The 24,016-nt window shown below is 41.7% G+C and overlaps 1 protein-coding gene and 1 pseudogene across 2 annotated transcripts in view; both read left to right on the forward strand.

Moving 5' to 3' along the window:
- Nucleotides 1–24,016, forward strand: part of CHIC1 (cysteine rich hydrophobic domain 1) — a 171,716-nt gene that overhangs the window by 36,331 nt on the left and 111,369 nt on the right. The gene's annotated exons all lie outside the window — the stretch shown is intronic.
- Nucleotides 15,842–20,261, forward strand: LOC307095131 (T-complex protein 1 subunit beta-like; annotated as a pseudogene). Its single transcript has one exon. The product of its transcript is annotated as a T-complex protein 1 subunit beta-like (transcript).

Here is a 24,016-nt window from a genome sequence, read left to right on the forward strand (position 1 = left end):
TTTTTGTGTCTGTGTTCCTTCTTACCTGTTTATTTCTTCTTTATACAGTATTCCCTTTAGCATTTTTGCATTGCTGGTTTGCTGGTGATAAACTCCCTGAGCCTTTTTTTGTCTTCGAAGCACCTGATTTCTCCTTAAATTTTGATTGATAGCATTGCTGGATATAGTATTCTTGGATTCAGTCCTTTGCTTTGCAACACTTTGTATACCTCCTTCCATTCTCTTCTAGCTTGTTGTGTTTCTGTTGAGTAATCATTTGACAATCTGATGGGTGTTCCTTTTTAGCTAACTCTCTGTCTCTCTCTTGCCGCCTTTAAGATTCTCTCTTTTATCATTTATATTTGCCATTGAAATTATGACATGTCTTGGTGTGGGTCTTTTGGGGTTGATCCTGCTTGGGACTCTCTGTACTTGTGTAACTTTTATCTTTCCCATATCCGGGAAGTTTTCTGTCATTATTTCTTCAAATAGATTTTCTAATCCCTGCTGCTCTTCTTGTCCTTTTGGCAGCCTTATTATAAGCATGTTACTTCATTTCATGTTGTCCTGAAGCTCCCTTAGGCTTTCCTCCTGCTTTTTAATTTATTTCTCCAATTGCTGTTCAGATTGAGCTTGTTTCTGTACCTGATCTTCTAACTCACTAATTCAGACCTCTGCTTCTTCTAGTCTACTGTTGAAACATTCCATGGTGTTTTTGATTGTAGCTATATCACTTTTCATTTCTTCCTGATTCTTGCATAAGTTTTTGATTTTCTCATCCATCCAATGTATAAATTCCACGACCATTACTCTGAACTCTTTTTCGGTCACGTTGCAAGCTTCAGATTCACTAATTTCATTTCTTGGCGACTCCTCATTTTATTTCCTCTGTGAATTATTTCTTCTTCCCATTCTGACTATCACCAGAAAGCTCAAGCTTCAGTTTGCGTGGACCTGGGCCATGTGTTGTGGGGACTTTGCTCCACCCGAGTTTCACTGAAGTGCTCTGACACTAGGACGTGTGGCTGCCGTTGGTTGGTGGGAACTAGGCTTGCCCAGGGTCAGTGTCCCCAGTGTTCCGTGTGGTCTCGTGTGCACACTTACAATCAGGGGCTCTTTGTGCACCACACTGTTGGCATGTGCCGAAAATGAGATCCTTAGCATGTGCCAGGAGTCAGAGTTTCCTTGTGTCTGCACCAGGAATCGAGTGTCAGAGTCTCTATTGCCTCTTGTGGCTTCTCGTTGAGAATCAGGGTCCCTGTGTGTGCATGCACCAACAATTGGGGTCACTGGCTCTTAGTGTGAATGCGCTGTGAGTCAGGGATCCCAGGCAGCTGTGTCTAGCGTGCCAAATTCCCTGAAGTGGAGCTGCGTCCTGTGTGTGCTTTCTCTACTGAGCCAAAATGGCTAGGGCTTCACACACTCTCAAATTCCTGAATGGAAGCTGCTTCTGTGTACTCTCCCAGATACCCCGAAGGGGAGCAGAGTCCGTCCTGCATGCCAAATTCCCCAAAGGGGAGCCCCTCTTTGCGCGCTCTAAGATTCCCCGAAGGGGAGCTGTTTCCCACAAGCCAATTTCCCCCAAATTCCCCGAAGGGGAGCCCTCTGTGCACGCTGTCAGATTTCCCCGAAGGGGCCTGCGTCTGTCCGTGCGCCAAATTCCCTAAAGGGAAGCGCAGGCACTCTGCAGCTTTGGCGAGGGGCGGGTCTACCAGTTACTATGGCGCTATCCACGAACCTGCGGGGTGGGGGATAGGCTCTTTGACTCATGGAAATCTGCTGCTGAGAAGTCTGGATTCTTGTTGTCTGTTGGTCTGAATCTGTGATAGCAGTTCTCTGTCCCCAGTGGCTGCAGGGTCCTGGTTTGTGTCTGAAGCCAGGATCCTAGTCTCAGGCAGCTCTGTTTCGCAAGATGGCATGGTCTCCGTGCCCGCACCAGCCGCCGAGTAGTGTCCGCTTTGTGCGCGGGGCTCCGCCGTCTAGGACTGCCCAGTTAGGCAGCCCTTTGGAAGACCTGCAGAGTCTAACTGACCCTAGCTCATATACACACACACACTACAGACGTCTACACTCTCCTCTATGGGTTCCTCACTCACACTCTCACTCTCCCTACCTTCCTGCCAGTCGCCATCTTTTTTTTTCCTTGAAAAGTTTAATTCTATAGAAAAGTTTTCTATGTGTATTTCTGTAACTTTAGATTTATAATGAATACGTCTATTAGATGCATGAATTCACCAGTGACTGTGAGTAAACAAATGCATATGGCCAGGGCATGGCTTAGAGCAAGCTGAAACATCAGCCAGCACACCATTAAACCTACTGCAGAAAGTCATAACATGCAACAACAGAACCAATTACCAGGCCCAATGTGGTGTGATCCCATGATAATCATTCACCAAACATTGTTTGGGGGCAATAACTCTTGGATTTAAATATCCTCTCTAATAAAATGGTAATATGCAAATTAACCACCACTTCGCTACATAAGCCACGCCCACCAGCCAAGCCACGCCCACCAGCCAATCAGGGCGAGTATGCAAATTAGCCCCATCCAAGATGGCTACAGCCACAGAGAGCAAGGTTTCCAAGGTAACAGAGCAAGCCAAGCTTTCCATAGCCATTGCAGGCCTAAGCCTCCACTCAAGCTACAAAGTTTCAATTATAGAAGGTAAACAAATTGAAACAAATGGCGGCAGAATGGAGCTTGAGAGAGCAGGCCAGGGTTGCCGGCGGCAACAGGGGAAGCAAAACTTTCTGCACACCTTGGCCGGGCTCACCCGCTTAAGGCTACAAAATTTCAATTATAGAAGGTGAATTAACTGCCACAGAAATGGCTGCCGCCCCGGAGGGAGCAGCAGGCTTGGCTCCGCTCCAGGCTACAAAGTTTCAATTGTAGAAAGAAAATAAATTCCAGATACCAGGGCCTCCGCTTGGGTTGCCAGGGGGCGTGGCCGGCCTGCAAACCACCACAGGCCCCTAGCTCAGGCCGCCCCACGCCCCAAGGGAACCCCACCCTGATCTGGGACACCCTTCAGGGCAAACCAGCTGGCCCCCACCCATGCACCAAGCCTCTATCCCATCTAATAAAAGAGTAATGTACAGATTGATCATCACTGCAACACACAATATAGCTGCCCCCATGTGGTCAAAGATCCTGCCCCCATGTGGACACAAGATGGCCACCACAAGATGGCCAGCAGGAGAGGGCAGTTGGGAGGCACCTGGCCTGCAAGGGAGGGCAGTTGTGAGGGACCAGGCCTGCAAGGGAGGGCAGTTGAGAGGGACCAGGCTTGCAAGGGAGGGCAGTTGGAGGTGATCAACCCTGCAGGAGAGGGCAGTTAGGGGTGACCAGGCTGGCAGAGGAGGGAAGTTGGGGGCAAACAGGCTGGCAGGGGAGCAGTTAAGCATCAACCAGGCTCCAGCGGAGTGGTTAGGGGGTGATCAGGTTGGCAGGCAGAAGCGGTTAGGGGCAATCAGGAAGGCAGGCAGGCAAGCAGTTGGGAGCCAGCAGTCCTGGATTGTGAGAGGGATGTCCGACTGCCCATTTAGGCCCGATCCTGGTAATTGGAGAGGGTACAGGCTGGGCAGAGGGACAACCCCCCGCCGTGCACAAATTTCCTGCACCGGGCTTCTAGTATAGACTATAATTGTAGATACATAATATTTATTTATGCTGGCAAAATTACTGCAGTGTCTTTTCCAACATATACCCTATTCACTAAAATTTGTTTAAAGTAATTGTGACTTAATAACAAATGCAACCTGTTAATTTAATTACAAGCAAATCTAAGTTAAAAGCATTTTAAAGTTAATAGCTTGTTAATTTTCATTTATGATATATGGACCCAAACTTTTTTTTGTTGAAACCAAAGTCTGTTAAATTGAGGTCCGCACAATAAAGAGCTTACTAAATTTTAATTTTATTGGTTGTTTTCCGTTTTCTGATTTTTCCTGATTGACTATTGGAAGATTGTATTTTTCTACTAATTTCTCTATTTTTCCAAGGTTGTCCAATTTGTTTGGATATAGTTGTTCATAGTATTTACTTATGTTCCTTTGTATTTCTGTGATGTCACTTATTCTCTTTCATTTCTGATTTTATTTATTTGGGTCTTCTCTTTTATTTCTTGGTGTGTCTGACTAAAGGTTCATCAACCTTGTTTACCTTTACAAAGGACCAACTCTTGGTTTTATTAATCTTTTGTATTGTTCTTTTAGTCTCTATGTCATTTAAAAGGAAAGCAGTAAAAAAGAAGACACAGCCCTAACTGGTTTGGCTCAATGAATAGAGCGTCGGTCTGCAGACTGAAGGGTCCCAGGTTTGATTCTGGTCAAGGGCATGTACCTTGGTTGCGGGCACTTCCCCAGTAGGGCGTGTGCAGGAGGCAGCTGATCGATGTTTCTCTCTCATTGGTGTTTCTAATCTCTATCCCTCTCCCTTCCTCTCTGTGAAAAATCAATAAAATATATATATTTTTAAATATGAAAAGGTTAAAAGGAGAGTAAGATAAAATGAAATAAATAAATAAAAGAGTAAGAAAAAGGAGGAAAATAAGAGATAGGAGAAATTCCACGGACTCCAACATGGCGCCTGGCAGGACCAGAGTTAGGGTGAGCTTGAGTGAGGAAGTGAGAGGGTGGGTACGTGGGTATGCGTGCGTGTGTGTGCGTGTGTGTGTGTGTGTGTGTGTGTGTGTGTAGCGGGGGAGAGGGTCTATCAGATTGTATGCAGGAATATCAGGGGCAGGTGATTCAGGCGCTCCTGGCCCAGGAGCCACTACTACTGCCAGAGCCACTCCCTGGACATGGCTCTGGCTTGGAAACTGTGCCATCTTGAAAGTTTTATAAGGTCCTCCTTGGGATGAGGTTGCGGGGAGCGGCAGCTGCTAGACACCCAGCCTCACTACCACCTAAACTTGCTGTAGCCAGTCTGAACCCACATGCGCCCTGCCCCAAACCCCATGCATGGCCAAGGACACTGCCCGGACCTGCACAACCACCACTGACTCGACAAGACTCTAAACACTGATGTGGACTTACCTATGGCTGTCCCTTCTGTGCTGCCACAACTGCTCTGCCTCCACTGCCAGGGCTCAGAGGAAGGAACTATGCTAAAAGCAGGGAGGTGGATGTAGTCTCCTCTTCCCTGGACCTACTATAACTGAGGACCTGAGAATACTGAAGAGGCTGCATATCTGTAGGATCTCATTCTTGTGAGTAGAAAGGGGACTGGACAGTAGGACAAGGAAGGAGGATCAGTCCTGCCCACATGAACGCAGGGGAGGTGCCCTCTTTCCCTCCGGCAAAACAACTGCTTCTGACCCGACCTGCAGTGACCTGAAGTAAGGGGGAACAGCCCAGGGCTGGAAATCTGTTCCCCTGCAGGTGGCAGTGAGGAGGAGCCAGCAAGCCAGGCAAGGCTAAGGCAGTGGAAGGAGAGGAATTGCCCACTCACCCCCACAAGCTACTGGCACCACTCCCCACACTAGTCAGATCAAATTATCCTGGCTAACACCAGGATATCCCTGCAGAGCCCAGCTCAGTGGGGGAAGGAAGAACAGCTCAGAACAGGGACACTTTAGGCATGAGACTCAAAGCAGACCCAGCCTCTGGGCTAAGGAAGCCATACCCGTTGGACTACTAGGGGTTTCAACCTATAGAGCCTCAATTAGGTTGTCTAGGGCCAAAAAGGGACAGTGGTTCACATTTCCTTCCTTGAACAAGAGAAGCTCCTGGGAGGCCCAGGATAAACACACTAAAGGACCAGATTCAACAACATCAGAGCAAAATCCAGTGAGCTCCACAAATAGCACATTCTAAGGTTTTTGAGTTTCTGAGTGTGTATGGTTTTGGTTTTGTGTGTGTGTGTGTGTGTGTGTGTGTGTGTGTCTGTGTGTAGTGCCTCTTGTTTTGTTTTTGATGTCTGTTTGTTTTCCCCCTTTTTCCTCTTTTTCTTGCATATCTTTGTTTTTTCCCTTTGATTCTATTATCTTTTTGTCTCTTATTTTTTTCTCATTTTATTTCATTTTTCTCTTCTCTATTCTTTTTCCATTTAACTTTTCCTTCTATATATTAGTATATCCATTATTACTACACTTTAAATTCATTATTATTGTTTCATTTAATTTCAGTGTCCTTTTCTTTTTCATTCCTATACTAATTATTTTAGCTTCCTACTTGCCCCCATATTGCCAATTTTTTTTCTTTTTCCCTTTTTCTTTACATATCTTCTAAGTCATTTGGCCTCATGTATTTTAGTATTATTTTTAGTTTGTCTTTCCTTTGCTTTCTCTTCTTTTTCCTTCTTAGACTTTACTGTTGTTGTTTGCATAGTTGGATTTTTGTGGCATTTTTTGTTTGCTCCTATTGTGTCTTGTTCTGTTCTGTCAACACCTGTAATGATGAGGTGTAATGACAAGGTTGGAATTGAGTCTCACTGTCAGCAAGTCAGAGGGTGATCCCTCCCACAAATTGGATATCACTGATCAAGTCTCAATTAAACCAGGAGAGCCCAAATAACGCACACAAGGGGCAATCATAGAGCATCCAGCTCAGGAGATCAAATAGACCACCATTGGACCCCTCAAGACACTTTCTACTTAAGGCCATCCCACAAAGAATGGGAAACAGTTCTATCTAATACATAGAAACAAATACAGAGACAGCTAAAATCGACAGACAAAGAAACAAACCCCAAATGAAAGACAATGAGGAGTGTTCAGAAAAAGAACTAAATTAAATGGAGGCAAGCAACCTATCAGACATAGAGTTCAAAGCAATGTTGATAAAGACTGTTAAGAAACCTAATGCAGGTATGTGCGGCCAGACTCTGTGTAGGTACATACCCTTCTGCAGAAGTAAAGATATTTGCCTTGCTGTCTGGCTCCCAAGTATGCTTTTTATGTTCTACCAGGACCCCTGATTTGGGGGGCTTGCTTGATTTCTAACAATTTGGGGGCTCATCCGGGATTCCATTTGTTGGTATGGGGTCATTGGACCCCTCTTCTGGGTGTACCCCACTGCCAAGTTGCAGTGGCCTCAGTAAGGAGGAAAAGCCACTACCTGCCGGCCAACTACAAGCTCAAGATCGAGAATCAGCCAGCAACACAGGAAGAGCCCAAGGAAGCAAGAACCGCTGCAATCAGATTAAAGGGCCTCCTATCTCAAAGCCCTCCTCTTGAGTTTCCAGTTCACCGCCACCTGACTGGGAGACCACGTTCATTCTAATCAAGACTTGGAAGACAAACAAGTTGGAACCCTCCTATGAAGGACCACACCTTGTCTTGCTTACTGTTGTTTGAACTGAAGAATGAAGTTTGACCTATCACACATGGGTTAAGGGTGGACTACCAGCTTCTCCAGGTGGAGACACTCCAACTTGGATGATTATACCAGGGCATAACCCCTTGAAATTAATGGGGGGAAAAAACACTGTGAGTTGTCTTAAAACCATCATGTACTGGGTTCTCTGGAAAATTGCAGGGGCTTACAATGTGGGCTGAGGAAATGTGTACAATCTTGATCATGCTTACCTAGTTAAGTTATTGATTAATGTAATCAAGGGCAATAAATCCATAGTCCTTCAATTTGATGCCTGCCAAGTTATATTATGTGGAGATCTAAACCATCAAAGGCAGCTACAGGCCTACTCCATTTACATGTGTCCTTATACCTCACTGGGAGCAAATGGTCTATCCCTTGTCCTACCTGGAATGGTGTATGGTGGTCCATCCAATACCAGGGCTGGACGGCTGTACCCTGACCAGCAGATAAAATGTTGCCACCTAAAGGCTAGAATATATCTGTATAGAGGTACTCCTCCCAATGCTTATCAGGATTTACAGTATAATCCCTTGCTCTTAACTATAGATAACTTGAATGACTTGGATATTTTAGCCTTTAGGCCAAGAGATTGTCTAGGACTAGGTTTAGGAGTAGATGTCACAGGAGAAGATACCCTAGGAAAGTTTGCCCTGAGACTTGTAGCCCCACCCAAGGACATTGACACTGCCACCACCATGCAAATAGATAAGGAAATGAATGCCTAGGTCAGTGGTCAGCAAACTCATTAGTCAACAGAGCCAAATATCAACAGTACAAAGATTGAAATTTATTTTGAGAGCCAAATTTTTTAAACTTAAACTTCTTCTAACGCCACTTCTTCAAAATAGAGTTGCTCAGGCCATGGTATTTTGTGGAAGAGCCACACTCAAGGAGCCAAAGAGCCGCATGTGGCTCGCGAGCCACAGTTTGCCAACCACGGGCCTAGGTGCAGTGGATTAAATATTCTGTATGTGCCATAAATAAAAGTGACTGTTATGCTTGCATGGCATGAAGGCTAGAGTCTCAAGTGGTCCAATTTCCATTTGGATCGACTTCAGACAGTAACAGAGTGGAATGTATGCTTTCCCTGTATGAGGAGGAAACTGCCTGAGGAAATGCTTCCTGTAAGACTGTCTCCCTATTGTTCCCATCCAAAAGAGGTAAAGAGCAAGGATCCCCCAAAATGATCCGACCCTCATCTCCTGATATAAGATATACCTCCTGCTTCTCAATGTGGGGGAGACAGTACTCGGAGTTTATGGTAAATGGCTGAATATCCTCAGAAGTCAATCATTCTGCACTGTTGATACCCCATGCTGATGTCTGGTGGTATTGCGGGGGACCATTAATTGTGGCCTTGCCCAGCAATTGCAGTGGCACTTGCTCTCCAATGCAATTGGCTATTCCTTTCACTTTGGCATATTGTAAACCCTTTTCAATGGACAGACAAAAGAGAGTCCAGGGGGCTCCTTTTATCTCCATATTTAAACGTTCCACTGGGGTTCCAAGCGGAGTGCCAAATGAGTTTCAGATTGGTATAGGATTTGAATCTGTCCTGTTCTGGTGGACCACTATAAACAAGAATGTGGATTGGATTATCCTATATAATAAAGGGGTAATATGTAAATTGACCCTAATGGCAGAACGACCACTCGACCAGTCACTATGAGGCTCACTGACCACCTCTTGGTCCCTTTCCCTGGCTGGCAGGCTCCAATCACCTGAATGATTCCAGTGGCAAATGGGGAACTGGGATTGAGTGGCAGGGGACACAGGTGACGCCAGACCAAGGCCCCAGCCCCACCAGTCACCCTACACACAGACGGCAATCCACGGCGGGGGCAGGGCCAGTGAGCAGGCAGGAACAGCAGAACTCTCAGTTCCTTCCCCTGGCTGTCAGGCTGTGATCACCCAATGGCAAATGGGGAACTGGAGTGGGTGATGGCAGGGAGTTAGGAGTTACAGTGATGGGATATTATATCATGCCATGTATAAGAGGTATTATCCAAGGGTTAATTGAAACTGCATTGACCAAACAGCAAAATAATCTTCTCCTAGACACTGCAGAGCAGGAAAGTCAACGAATGTTAGCCGACTTTGAAGAAAAGATTTAAATAAGAAAAGGGGGAGAAATTGTGGGAATAAACAAGAAATCTTTTCTGTCAAAGAAGGGAGTTTAGGCAACCACAATTTTGGCTTGAGTGACTTGGCAGCCACCATTTTGCCTTACATGACTTGCGGTTCCCCTGCAGGCCACCATTGTGAAATGGCAAAGGTCAACCCCTTCCTTTAAATTAGCCAATCACTCAAGAGTGTGAGCCTAAGCTCTTCCAACCAAGAGTGAAGAACAGATCATGTGCATCAGGCATAAAAGCCTGAGCGGAACACCTGTTCAGTGTACGTGCTGCCAGACTCTGTGTTGGTACATACCCTTCTGCAGAAGTAAAGATATTTTCCTTGCAAAAAATAAAAAAAGAAGCTTAATGAAAATTACAATTCCATGAAAAAGGAAATGGACACCATAAACAAGAACCAGACAGGAATGAAGCATAATATGTCTGACATTAAGAACAAACTGGAAGAAATTAAATGTAGAATGACTGAAGCAGAGTACTGAGTCAGCGATTTGGAAGTCAATATAGAAATAAATACCCAATTAGAGTAGAAAATAGAAAAAAAATAATTAAAAAGCAGGAGGATAGCTTAAGGGAGCTCTGGGAAAACACAAATGCAACAACATCTGCATCATAGGAATACCAGAAGGGAAAGATGTGAGCAAGTAACAGAGAACCTGTTTGAAGAAATAGTGACAGAAAACTTCCCCAACCTGATGAAGGACAAAGTCACACAAGTTCAGGAGGCACAGAGACATCCAATCAAGATGAACCAAAGGAACCCAGCCAGCATAGCAAAGCCGTTAAGTGTTGACCTATGAATCAAGAGGTCATGGCTCAATTTCTGATCAGGGCCAATGCCCGGGTTGCAGGCTTGATCCCCATGAGGGGTGTTCAGGAGGCAGCCGATCAATAATTTTCTCTCATCATTGATGTTTCTGTCTCCCTTTCCCTCTCCTTTCCTCTCTCTGAAATCAATAAAAGTATTTTTAATGACAAATGTTAAAGACAAAGGAATAATCTTAAAGGCAGCAAGAGAGAGACATAAAATTACCTACAAAGAAGTTCCCATTTAAATGTCATCAGACTTCTCAATAGAAATACTTCAGGCAAAAAGAGAATGGCATGAAGTATTCAAAGTAATGAAAAGCAAAGGCCTGAAGCCAAGACTACTCTATCCAACTAGGCTATCATTTAAAATTGAAGGTGAAATAAAAAGCTTTCCATACAAAAGAAAAGCTTAAAGGAGTACATTACCACCAAATCAGCAATGCAAGAAATGTTCAAGGGACTGCTTTAGAAAGAAGAAAAGGAGAGAGAGAATAATAGGCATAAAGAAAATTAAAATGGCAATAAATAAATGTCTGCCAATAATAACCTTAAATGTAAATGGATTAAATGCTTCAAAAGACACACGGTGAATGAATGGATAAGAAAACATGACCAATATATATACTGTATGTAGGAGCCACCTCAGAACAACAGTAACACAGATTGAAAATTAAAGGGTGGAAAAAATATTCCACGCAAATTGAAAGGGAAAAAAAGCTGGGGTAGCAATACTGATATCTGACAAATAGACTTCAAAACAAAGTCCATAGCAAGAGACAAAGAATGCCTCTACATAATACAAATGGGAATTATTCAACAAGAGAATATAAACCTTGTAAGCATATGCACCTAATACAGGTGTACCCAAAGGTATGAAAAAAACTCTTGATGGACTTTAAATCTGATAGCCATACAGTCATAGTAGGGGACTTTAACACCCACTGACATTACTGGATAGATCTTCCAGACAAAAAATGAACAAAGAAACAGAGGCCTTAAATGACACACTAGATCAGATGGATCTAACTGATATTTACAAAACATTTCACCCCAAAACAACGGAATATACATCCTTCTCAAGCATACATGGAACATTCTCAAAGGTAGACCACATGTTAGGACACAAAACAAGTCTATACAAATTCAAGATTAATATAATATCAAGCATCTTCTCAGATCACAACGGCATTAAGTTAGAAATCAACTACAATAAAAAAATAAAAAACACTCAAATATTTGGAGGCTAAATAGCACGTTATTAAACAATGAATAGGTTACCAATGAGATCAAGCAAGAAATTTAAAACTTCCTGGAAACAAATGAAAATGAATACACAACTACCCAAAACCTCTGGGACACAGTGAAAGCAGTCCTGAGAGGGAAGTTCATGTCATTACAGGCCTACTCCAAGAAATAAGGAAAAGCACAAATAAACTATCTAATCCTACAACTAAACAAATTGGAAATAGAACAGTAAGAAATGCCCAGAGGAAGTAGAAGGAAGGACATAATAAAGATCAGAACGGAAGTCAATGACAATAAGACTAAAAAACAGTACCAAATATCAATAAACCCATTAGCTGATTCTTTGAAAAGATAAACAAGATTGATGAACCCCTAGCCAGACTCATCGAGAAATGAGAGTACCCAAATAAATAAAATCAGAAACCAAAGGGGTGAAGTAACTACTGACATAAGAGAAATATGAAAGATTGTAATCTGAATAACTATATGCCAACAAACTAAATAACCTGGGCGAAATGGACAAATTCCTTTGAAACATACAATCTTCTAAAACTTTATCAGGAAGAATCGGAAAACATGAGTAGGCCAATAATTGATGAAATTGAAGCAGTAATTTAAAGACTCCCGGCAAACCCTCCTGCACTGCTGGTGGGAATGCAGACTGGTGCAGCCACTGTGGAGAACAGTATGGCGTTTCCTCAAAAAATTAAAAATGGAACTGTCATTTGACCCAGTAATCCCACTCCTAGGACTATATCCCAATAGAATAGAAACACCAATCAGAAAGGATATATGTACCCCTATGTTCATAGCAGCACAATTTGCAATAGCTAAGATTTGGAAACAGCCTAAGTGCCCATCAGCAGATGAGTGGATTAAAAAACTGTGGTACATCTACACAATAAAATACTACACAGCTATTAAAAAGAAGGAACGTTTACCATTTGCAACAGTATGGATGGATCTGGAGAGCATTATGCTAAGTGAAATAAGCCAGTTGGAGAAAGATAAATATCACATGATCTCACTCATATGTGGGATATAATAATCAACATAATTTGATGAACAAGAATAGATCGATCTAGAGACAAATGGTAGGGAAGGGGGGGTTAGAGAGCAACCAAAGGACTTATATGTATACATATTAGCATAACCAAAAGACACAGGGGCGGTGGGGGCTTGCCCGGGCTGGGAAGGGATGGGGGAGTCAATTGGGGAAAAAGGAAACATGCAAAACTTTAGACAATGAAAATAAAAGAAAAATAAATAAATAAAAACTCCCGGCAAACAAAAGTCCTGGACTGGATGGATTTACAGGAGAGTTTTACCAAACATTCAAAGAAGAACTAACACCTATCTTACTCAAACTTTTCCAAAATATTCAAGAAGAAAGAACACTTCCCAACTCTTTTTACAAAACCAGATAAAGACACCACAAAGAAAGAAAATTACAGGCCAATATCCTGAATTAAAACAAATGCAAAAATCCTCAACAAAATATCCTCAAGAAAATCAGATCCAACAATATATGAAAAACACCATACACTATTATGAAGCAGGTTTTATTCCAGGTATGCAAGGCTGGAACAATACTTGCAAATCAATAAACCTGATACATCACACAAACAAAATGAAAGATAAAAATCACTTGGTCATATCAACAGATGCAGAAAAAGCATTTGACAAATCCAGCACCCTTTTTTGATAAAAACTCTAAGCAAAGTGGGAATAGAGGTATCGTACCTCAACATACCAAAGGCCATATATGACAATACTACAGCCAACAACATACTCAATGAGCAAAACCTGAAAGTGTTTCCCTTAAGAACAGGAACAAGATAAGGATGTCTCCTTTCACTACTCTTACTCAACATAGTACTGGAAAGTCTAGCCAGGGCAATCAGACAAGAAGAAGAGATAAAAGGCATTCAAATTGGAAAGGAGGAAATAAAACTCATTTTTCACGGATGACATGATATTGTATATAGAAAACTCTAAAGACTCCCCCAGCAAACTACTAGACTTAATAAATGAGTTTGACAAGGTAGCAGGATACAAAATCAGCATCCAGAAATTGATGGCACTTTTATACTAGGTATACCTGTTAACAATGCAGATTTTGTAATTAAAAAAACACACACGATAATTTCAAGAGAAACATTAAAAGTGCTTTATTCAAAGTAATGTCCATCACTAGCTACACATTTCCCCATCTTTCAGGTAATTTGTGGATACCGTCCCAATAGAACTTTTCTTGTTTTGAGGCAAATCATTCAGAGACCCAATTTTCCACTTCTTCGTATGTTTTGAAGTGCTGCTCAGAAAGTGTGTGTGCCATCGATCGGAACTGGAAATCTGAAGGAGCAAGGTCTGGTGAATATGGCAGGTGGGTTAATAATTCCCAGCAAGATCTTTTAATGTGTCTTTAACTGGTTTTGAAGTGTATGATGGTGCGTCATCATGAAGCAAAATTACTTTGCTGGGTCTCTGGCACATTCTGGTTGTTTCATGATTAAAGCATGGTTCAAATTGATTATTTGTTGTTGGTAGCAATCAGTATTAACGGTTTCACCTGGATTTAGAACCTCATAATACACCACACCTTCCTGATCCCACCAAACACAGAACATTGTCTTCTTTCTGAAGTGATTTGGACTTGCATTCAATGTTGATGGTTGACCTGTATCAACCCATGCTTTTGTGCATTTGGGATTCTCAAAATAAATCCACTTTTCATCGCCAGTCACAATTCAATGCAAAAAAAAAAAAAAAAAGACTTTCATGCCATTGAAGCAACATTTTACTGATGACTTTTCAGTTTTCCATTTCTCTTTCATTCAGTTGATGTGGAACCCATTTTCCTTCCTTTAAGATCTTTCCCATTGTTTGTAAATGATCGGAAATTGTTTGCTGAGCAATGTTTAATCTTTCCAAAAGTTGACATGCATCTTCATCCAATAATGCTTGTAATTGTTGGTCTTCAAACTTTTTTGGTTGACCTGGACGTTCTTTGTCTTTCACGTCGAAATCATCACTTTTAAAGCTTTAAACCAGCATTCACAAGTATCTTGAGATGGAGCATGTTCACCATAAGCTTCCTGAAGCTCTCAGCAGCACTTTTCTTCAAAAAAGTAATGAATAAAAGCTTCCCGCAAATGCTTTTTTTTTTGCAAGAAATTCAACATTTTTTAAAATTTCTTTATTGATTAAGGTATCACATATTTGTCCTCATCCCCCCATTCCCATCCCAAACCCCTCTCCATGCATGCCCCCACCCCCTGTTGTCTGTGACCACTGGTTAAGCTCATATGCATGCACACAAGTCCTTTAGTTGATCTCTCCCCCTTATCCCCACCCTCCCCTACCTTTCCTCTGAGGTCCAACAGTCTGATCTATGCTTCCTTATCTCCGGGTCTGTCTATGTTGTTCATAATTTCCCCTAGATGAGTGAGATCATGTGTTACTGGAAATACACTTATAAGAAGCGAAAATGAGACAAGCAATAATTGTTATGCTGAGAGGCAAATGAATCAGTCTGTAGTGAGTTTCTTTCTGGGCCAACAGTTCTTTTGAGTCCTAATTTCTATGTCAAACAGTTTCTTATGTGTACATGTCAACAATGATATTTCAGTTCTGGATGGTGGACAAATGGTGGTAATGCAGGTCCTACTCTCTCTGGTTTGGTCCTGGGCCACTGCACAGCTGCTGACTGCTAGTATGGCAAGGTGTCGTCAGCGTCTTCCATCTCTGGACTGTTTCTCTTCTGTCTTCATGGCTGGAGTAGTCCTGTCAATTTCTCTCTGTTGCAGGAATCCACATGGTCTCAGAGTTGTTTTCTGAAAATATACAAACATATTCTCGACCAAAAGTTAATAAAGGAATCTTTTCTATAAATTCGACTTGTGATCCTTTTTCAAATTTTGCCCAAACAATTTTCCTTTGGCTTGTTTTGACACCATGTATGTTTTACATGGGTGTCTTGCTGTTCGCATTACAAATGAAAGTTAATTTTCTAAAGTAAAAATTTTCTAGATGTAATTTACTTACAGGATATTTTTCCTTACATGATATTCTTCTACTATCCCCCCTTTTTTTATTAAAATATTAGGAGGCTTTTGGAAATTTTATAATATGAAATTCAACATTTTTAAGCATAAAAATATCTATGATGTTAACACCTTCAGAAAACTTGACATATGAACTTTTGAAGCTTGTTATCAATACAACAAAATAACATACATATCAAATCGCATATATATCAACATATATGTAACTCCATCTATTGAAAAAAATCTGCATTATTAACCCCTACACCTAGTACATAAACAATGAACTTTCATAAAGAGAAACTAGACATCCAGCATCTCTTCCTTTGGATCCTGAGCTATGAAGGAGTAGCATAAGAGGCCACCTCTTTGGAACCATGGTGTCCCTTTCCCTTGCACCTGACAACATCTTCAAGGCTGCCACTGATGAAGGGAGAGTAGAGACAGCTCATCTCTTTTTTTTTATTTGTGCCATCACTATTGGAGACTTGGTAAAGAGCACCTTGGGACCCCAAGGCATGGACAATATTATGTTAAACGGTGGGCTAGATGCCTCTCTTATGGTGACCAATGATGGTGCATCTATTCTAAAAAGCATTGGTGTTGATAATCCAGCAGCTAAAGTTTTAGTTTATATGTCAAGAATTCAGGATGATGAAGTTGGTGATGGCATTACCTCTGTTACTGTTTCAGCAGCAGAATTACAAACGGAAGCAGAATCTTGAATTTCAAAAAATATTCATCCTCAGACCATCATAGCCGGTTGGAGTGAAGTCACAAAGGCAGCAAGACAGGTTCTTGTTGAATTCTGCATTTGATCATGGTTCTCATGAATGTAAATTCCACCAAGATTTACTGAACATTGTAGTAACAACGTTTTCTTCAAAACTTCTTACTTATCACAAAGATCACTTTACTAAGCTATAGAAGCTGTTCTCAGCTTGAAAGGTTCTGGTGATCTGGAGACAATTCATGTCATGAAGAAGCTAGGAGGAAGTCTGGTGGATTCCTAATTATATGAAGGCTTTCTGGTGGATGAAAAGCAGCACCAAGGAAATGTGTCCCTGATCACCACTCTTGTTAAGCGAATTGAAAATGCCAAAATTCTTATTGCAAATACTGGTATAGATACAGACAAAATAAAGATATTTGATTCTCATGTAAGAGTTGATTCTACAGCAAAGGTTGCTGAAATAGAACAAGCAGAAAAGGAAAAATTGAAGGAGAAAGTTGAATGTATTCTTAAGCATGGGATAAATTGCTTTATTAACATGCAATTAATTTATAATTATCCTGAGCAGCTTTTTGGTGCTGCTGGCTATTGAACATGCAGATTTTGCAGGTGTAGAAAGCCTGGCTCTTGTCACAAGTGGTTAAATTGCTTCTACCTTTGACCACCCAGAACTAGTGAAGCTTGGAAGTTGCAAGTTTATTCAGGAAGTCATGATTGGAGAAGACACACTCATTCACTTTTCTGGGGTAGCCCTTGGTGAGGCTTGCACTATTGTTCTTGGTGCCACTCAACAAATTTTAGTTGATGCAGAAAGATCTTTGCATGATGCTCTTTGTGTCCTTGCACAAACTGTGAAGGATCCTAGAACAGCTTATGGAGGAGGCTATTCTGAGATGTTGATAGCTCATGCTCTCTCACAGCTTGTCAATAAAATACCAGGTAAAGAAACTGTTGCAATGGACTCTTATGGTAAAGCACTGAGAATGTTGCCTACTATTATAGCTGACAATGCAGACTATGACAGTGCAGATCTGGTGGCACAGCTCTGAGCTGCCCATAGTGAAGGCATTACAAATGCTGAACTGGATATGATGGAAGTTACTATTGATGATATGGCAATACTGAGCATAACAGAAAGTTTCCAAGTGAAGCAGCAAGTTCCTCTGTGTGCGCTTGAAGCAGCAGACATGATTCTGCATGTGGATAACATCATGAAACCAGCACCAAGGAAACGTGTCCCTGATCACCACCCTTGTTAAGCATTTCTATATGCTGTTATGCTCTGGCCTAGTTCATAGCAAAGTTGTTTGAAAGACTTTGATTTCTTAAAAAAGATTGTGGAATCAAAGTTTATCAGTGGTTCTTATATCCTTCAGTTTAGACATTTACCTGACCTTTATTTTAACATAGGTCTAATTTATTTGCTGTTCATTTCCCATAAAAGTCAGTTGTTAGAAGTTCATTTCTCATATTGTGCATGAAAATAAAAATTTGAACTATAAAAAAAGAAATTAAAATATCAATCCCTTTTGCCATTGCAAAAAAAGAATAATAAGATACCTAGGAATAAACTTAACCAAGGAGGTAAAAGACCTGAACTTGGGAAACTATTGGACATTGAAAAAATTAATAGAGAAAGATAACAAAAAGAATAGAAGAGTATACCATGTATATGTGAGAATCAACATTATTAAAATGTCCATAATACCCACGGCTATCTATAGATTCAATAAAATACCTATTAAAATATCAATGGCAATACAGAGTAATGCAATGCAAGGGACTGAATCCAAGAATACTATACCCAGCAAGGCTATCATTCAAAATTGAAGGGGAAATAAGGAACTTAACAGAAATAAAATGGCTAAGGGAGTTTATTATCACCAAGCCAACAATGGAAGAAATGCTAAAGGGACTGCTGTAAAAAGAAGAAATAGAAATGGAAGAAGGAACACAGGCATAAAAAATGAAAATTGCAACAAACAAGTACCTATCAACAATAACCTTAAACATAAGTGGATTAAACATTCCAATCAAAAGACATAGCTGAATGGATAAGAAAACATGATCCATATACAGTATTTGCTATCTACCAGAGACCCACCTCAGAAAAAAAGGACTCACACAGACTGATAGTGAAGGGATGGAAAAAAAATATCTGGCAAATAAAAATGAAAAAAAAAGCTACAGTAGCAATACGTATATCTGACAACTTAGACTTCAAAGTGAAGGGCATAACAAGAGATAAGGATGGCCACTTTATAATACTAAAGGGAGCAATTCAACAAAAGGATATAACTCTGGTAAACATATATGCACCCAATACAAGAGCACCCAAATACATTTTAAAAAAACTTCTGGGAGATATCAAGGGAGAAATCAACAGCCATAAAATCACAGTAGGGTACTTTAATACCCATTGACACCACTGGATAAACCCTCTAAACAAAAATTAGCAAAGAAACAGCAATCCCAAATGACTCACTAGATCCGATGAAATTAATTGACATCTTTAGAACATTTCACCCCAAAGCTACAGAATCTACATTCTTCTAAAGGGCACATGAGACATTTTCAAAGATAGACCACATATTGGGTCACAGGAAACGTCTCTTCAAATTCAAGAAGATAGATATCATATCAATTATATTCTCCCATCACAATGTCATAACATTAGAAATTAACTATAATAAAAACAATAAAAAAGCAAGCATTCGGGGGCTGTATGGTATGCTATTAAACAATGATTGGGTTACCAAACAGATCAGAGAAGAAATAAAAAGCATCCTGGACACTAATGACAATGAAAACACAGCAATCCAAAATCTATGGGACACAGTGAAAGCAGTCCTGAGAGGGAAGTTCATAGCTCTACAGGCCTACCTCCAAAAACAAGAAAAAATGGTAACCAATTATTTAACCCTACAACTTAAAGAATTAGAGAGCAAAGAGAAAAGCTCAGAGTAAGCAGAAGGAATGAAATAATAAAGATCAGAGCGGAAATGAATTACATAGACACAAAAAAAATACAAAAGATCAATAAAACCAAGACATGGTTCTTTGAAAGGATAAACAAGATTGATGAACCTCTAGCCAGGCTCACCAAAAATCAGAGAGGATCCAAATAAATAAAATCAGAAATGAAAGAGGTGAAGTAACAACTGACCCCACAGACATAGAAAGGATTGTAAAAAAATACAAACAAATCTACTCCAACGAAGTGGACAATGTAGACAAAATGGTCATATTCATAGAAATATACAGTCTTCCAAAACACAATGAGGAAGAATAAAAAAACCTAAATAGGCTGATAACTATGAATGCAATTGAAGGAGTAATCAAAAAACTTCCAGCAAACAAAAGCCAAGGTCCAGACAACTTCACAGGGGAGTTTTACCAAACATTCAAAGAACTAAACCCTATCCTCCTCAGACTATTCTAAAAAATCCAAGTGGAAAGCACACTTCCAAGCTCTTTCTAATAGGTAATGCTTACCCTAATCCTAAAACCAGATGAAGACACTACAAAGAAAGAGAATTACAGGCCAATATCCAAAGTTAATATAGATGCTAAAATCCTCAACAAAATTCTGGAAAATCAGATCCAGCAATATATTAGAAAGATCATACCCCATGACCAAGTGGCATTTATTCTGAGGATGCAAGGCTGGTACAATAGCTGCAAATCAATAAACATTATACATCACATAAACAAATTGAGAGGCAAAAATCACATAATCATATCAATTAATGTAGAAAAACGCATTTGACAAAATCCAACATACTTTCTTGATAAAAACACTCAGCAAAGTGGGAATAGAGGAATAATACCTCAACATAATAAAAGCCTTATATCACAAGCCCACAGCCAACATCACACTCAATGGACAAAATCTAAAACCATTTCCCCTAAGAACAGGAACAAGATAGGGATGCCCACTTTTACCATTCCTATTCAACATAGTACTGGAAGTGCTAGCCATAGCAGTCAGACAAGAAGAAATAAAGGCATCCAAATTGGAAAAGAAGTAAAACTGTCATTATTCTCAGATGACATGATATTGTACATAGAAAACACTAAAGATTCCAACCAAAAACTACTAGGCTGAATAAATTTATTTGGCAATGTAGCAAGATACAAAATTAACACCCAGAAATCCATGGCTTTTTTTATACACCAATAATGAACTCACAGAAGGAGAAACTAAACAACCCCATTTACCATTGCAACAAAAAAAGTTAAAGTACATAGGAATAAACTTAACTAAGGAAATAAAAGACCTATACTCTGGAAACTACAGGACATGGAAAAAAAGAGATAGAGGAAGACATAAACAAATGGAATAATATACCGTATTCAAGGATTGGTAGAATGGACATCATTAAAATGTCCATACTACCCAAAACAATCTACAGATTGAATGCAATCCCCATTAAAATGCCAATGGCATATTTCACAGACTTAGAACAAACTCTCCAAAATTTCATCTGGAATAAAAAAAAAAAAAGATCCCAATTAGCTGCAGCAATATCGAGAAAGAGCAAAATGGGAGGGATCTCAATACCACATATCAAGCTATATTACAAAGCCAGTTTTCCAAACTGCCTGGTACTGGCACAAGAACAGACATATAGACCAATGGAACAGAACAGAGAACCCAGAGATCAACCTGTTCCACACACCAAACAAGTCAGTACAAGACTAATGACGTGGCAATCAGCTGTTAAAATATTCGCTGCTATTGTTAGTGGAGAGAAATGATGCCCCTTCATGTAAGGCGAATAAGGGAAGTGAATGCAACAAGATTATAGTAATCAGTCATTAGCAAACTTTGTAGTTTGTTATTACTAATTATGTGTACCAGGATCTTGTAAAAATTAAGCTATGAAATTTTTATTAAAACATTTCTTACATACCATTATATTGCCTGGACTGCAAAATTATTTTTGTGGGACTCATGTTGCCAACTGGCTGCAAGTTTGACATGCTTGATCTACACAATGAAATACTACACTGCTGTAAAAAAGGAACTCTTACCATTTGCAACAGCATGGATGCACCTAGAGAACATTATGCTAAGCGAAATAAGCCAGTCAGATAAAGATAAATACCACATGATCTCACTCATTTGTGGAATATAATGAACAAAATAAATTGATGAACAAAAATAGATCCAGATATATAGAAGCATCAAACAGACTGTCCAACCTCAGAGGGAAGGGAGGGGAGAGGGGGTAAGAGACCAACCATAGGACTTGTATGCATGCATATATGCATAACCCATGGACACAGACAGTAGGTAGGTGAGAGCATGTGCTGTGGGATGGGAACAGCTGTGGAGAGGTCAATGGGGGGGGGGAGAAGGAGACATATGTAATACTTTAAACAATAAAGAATTTTAATTTAAAAATAAATACCAACAGCATACTTCACAGAACTATAACAAACTCTACAAAACAGACATATAGACCAATGAACAGAACAGAGAACTACATTAAAATAAAAAGCTTCTGCACAGCACAAGAAACCACCATCAAAATGAAAAGGAAGATGGAGCCCACGCCATCTTGAAGGGGAGAGTGGCCTCTTCTAGGAACTTACCAGCAACATCACCCACACAGGCCATGGACACTGCCCGTGACCCAGCAGCCACTCCAGCCAAAATCCTACCGCCCCACCCGCAGATGTGCAGACCCTAGTACCTCCACCTCCAAGGGTGCACAGCTCCTGCAGCAGTAAGTGTGATGTCCTCCCTCCCCGGCTGCACACCTCAGGAGCCACAGTCATGCTTTTCTAGTGTGCAGGCTTCCTGAGCCCCCAGCTCCACAGGCCACTCTGGGCATGCTCTTATACAAACAAGGGTGCACTGCCCCAGCAGTAGAAATTCTGAATTCCCCCTCCCTGGATACCTGCCCACAGACACCACGGTCATGCAGCTTCAGCACCAGGGCACCCTGAGTGCGTGAGGGTGCCACCTTGGCAAATGGCTCCTGGTTACCTCTGTGAGCCACCACTGGGCATGCATGAATCCAACCAAGGGCGCAAGGCGCCGGCAGCAAAAACTGAGTCTTCCCACTCCATAGCTGCCAACCTCTGGATACCGCAGTCGCACCTTTCTGGAGCGTAGGCCTCCTGAGCCCCACCACCCCTACAGATGGCTCCTGGGTGCCTCTGTGAGCCCCTGCTGGGCATGCATGATTTCAACCAATGCTGCAAGGCAGCAAAAATTGAAACATCCCCCTCCCTGGCTGCTGATCTCAGGACATCGCAGTTGCACCTTTCCAACACGCAGGCCTACTGAGACTGTTGACCCTATAGGCAGTTCCTGGGTGCCTACTTGAGCCCCAGCTGGATGCACTCATATCCAACAAAGGGTGCATGGCCCCAGCAGTAAAAATTTGGACTTCACCCTTCCTGGCTGCCTAACCACAGACATCGTGATCACGTGGTTTCAGCATGCAGGCCCCCTGAGGCCACTGCCCCAGCAGGCGACTCCCAGGTGCCTCTGTGAGCTGCCACTAGGCGCACTCATATCCAATCAAGGGTTCAAGGCCCCGGCAGCAGAAACTTGGACTGCAGTTGCACCGATCCAGTGTGCAAGCCCCCTGAGCTTGCTGCTCAGGCAGTTGACCCCTGGGTGCTTCTTTGAGCCACCCCAAGTTACAACCCCGGCTGCTGGCATCAAGGCCCTGCGGTAGTGCTGCTCCAACACAAGGGCCCCCTAAGCCCACTGCCCCAGCAGATGGATCCTGGTTACCTCCATAAGAAGCCATTGGGGGTGCATATCCAACCAAGGGTGCACATCCCCCAAAGCAGAAACTGGGACGTCTCCCTCTATAGGGCCTGTGGCACACCACAATCACTGCAATCCAGCGTGTGGTCCCCATGAGCACACACCACTTGCAGACGGCTCATAGGCCCCTCTGTGTGCTGCCACTGGACTTGTGCCTCTCCAACCAAGGGCATGTACATGGCTCCATCAATAGGATCCACGACGTCCCCCTCCCTCCTACCTACCTCTGGACAACTTGGTGAGTTACTGAGAACTTACCTCCCTGAACAAGGTCACATTGTTTTATCCACAGACCTTGAAATTCCCACATCCTCAGCTGCTAGTTCCTGATTTAGAGAGGGAAATCACTTCGGCCAGAATCCCACTGCCTCAACCACAGACTATGAGACACCTGCCCCCCACTGTCACAGGCTATGGCCCCTTATAGTGAGTTGCAGAGTGACGCTAATCCAGCAAAAGTCATGCCATACAGGCCAAAGTCACATGACCTGAGACTCAAGCCCTGAGACTCCTTCGTCTCAGGCAGTGGACTCTGGGAACCCAAAGTGAGCACATACCATTGAGACCTCAGACAACCTTTTCCACAAGAGCCGGAACCAAAATCACATCCAAAACAGCTTGCACAACGAAGCCTGGGGTGAGTCACATTGCTAACACATGATGAGACTTCATCCAAGAATAAGAAACTAACATTCAAGATGCAGCTATATCAAGAGAACCCAAATAGCTCAAGTAGGGAGCTCTGCTAGATCACCAAGCCCAGGAGACCTGAGAGATCACATCAGTAGCACCACCCCCAAAAGAACCTGGGTAGCAAAGCAGTTGTATCTAGGACACAGAAAAATTAAAACATTACAGAAAAATGGGAAGACAAAAGAACAATCCCCAAAGGAAAGAAAAAGAGGACTCACCAGAAAGGGAATGAAATGAAATGGAGGCAAGTACCATGTCA

Source organism: Cnephaeus nilssonii, assembly GCF_951640355.1.
Source record: "Cnephaeus nilssonii genome assembly, chromosome: X".
Classification (NCBI taxonomy): domain Eukaryota; kingdom Metazoa; phylum Chordata; class Mammalia; order Chiroptera; family Vespertilionidae; genus Cnephaeus; species Cnephaeus nilssonii.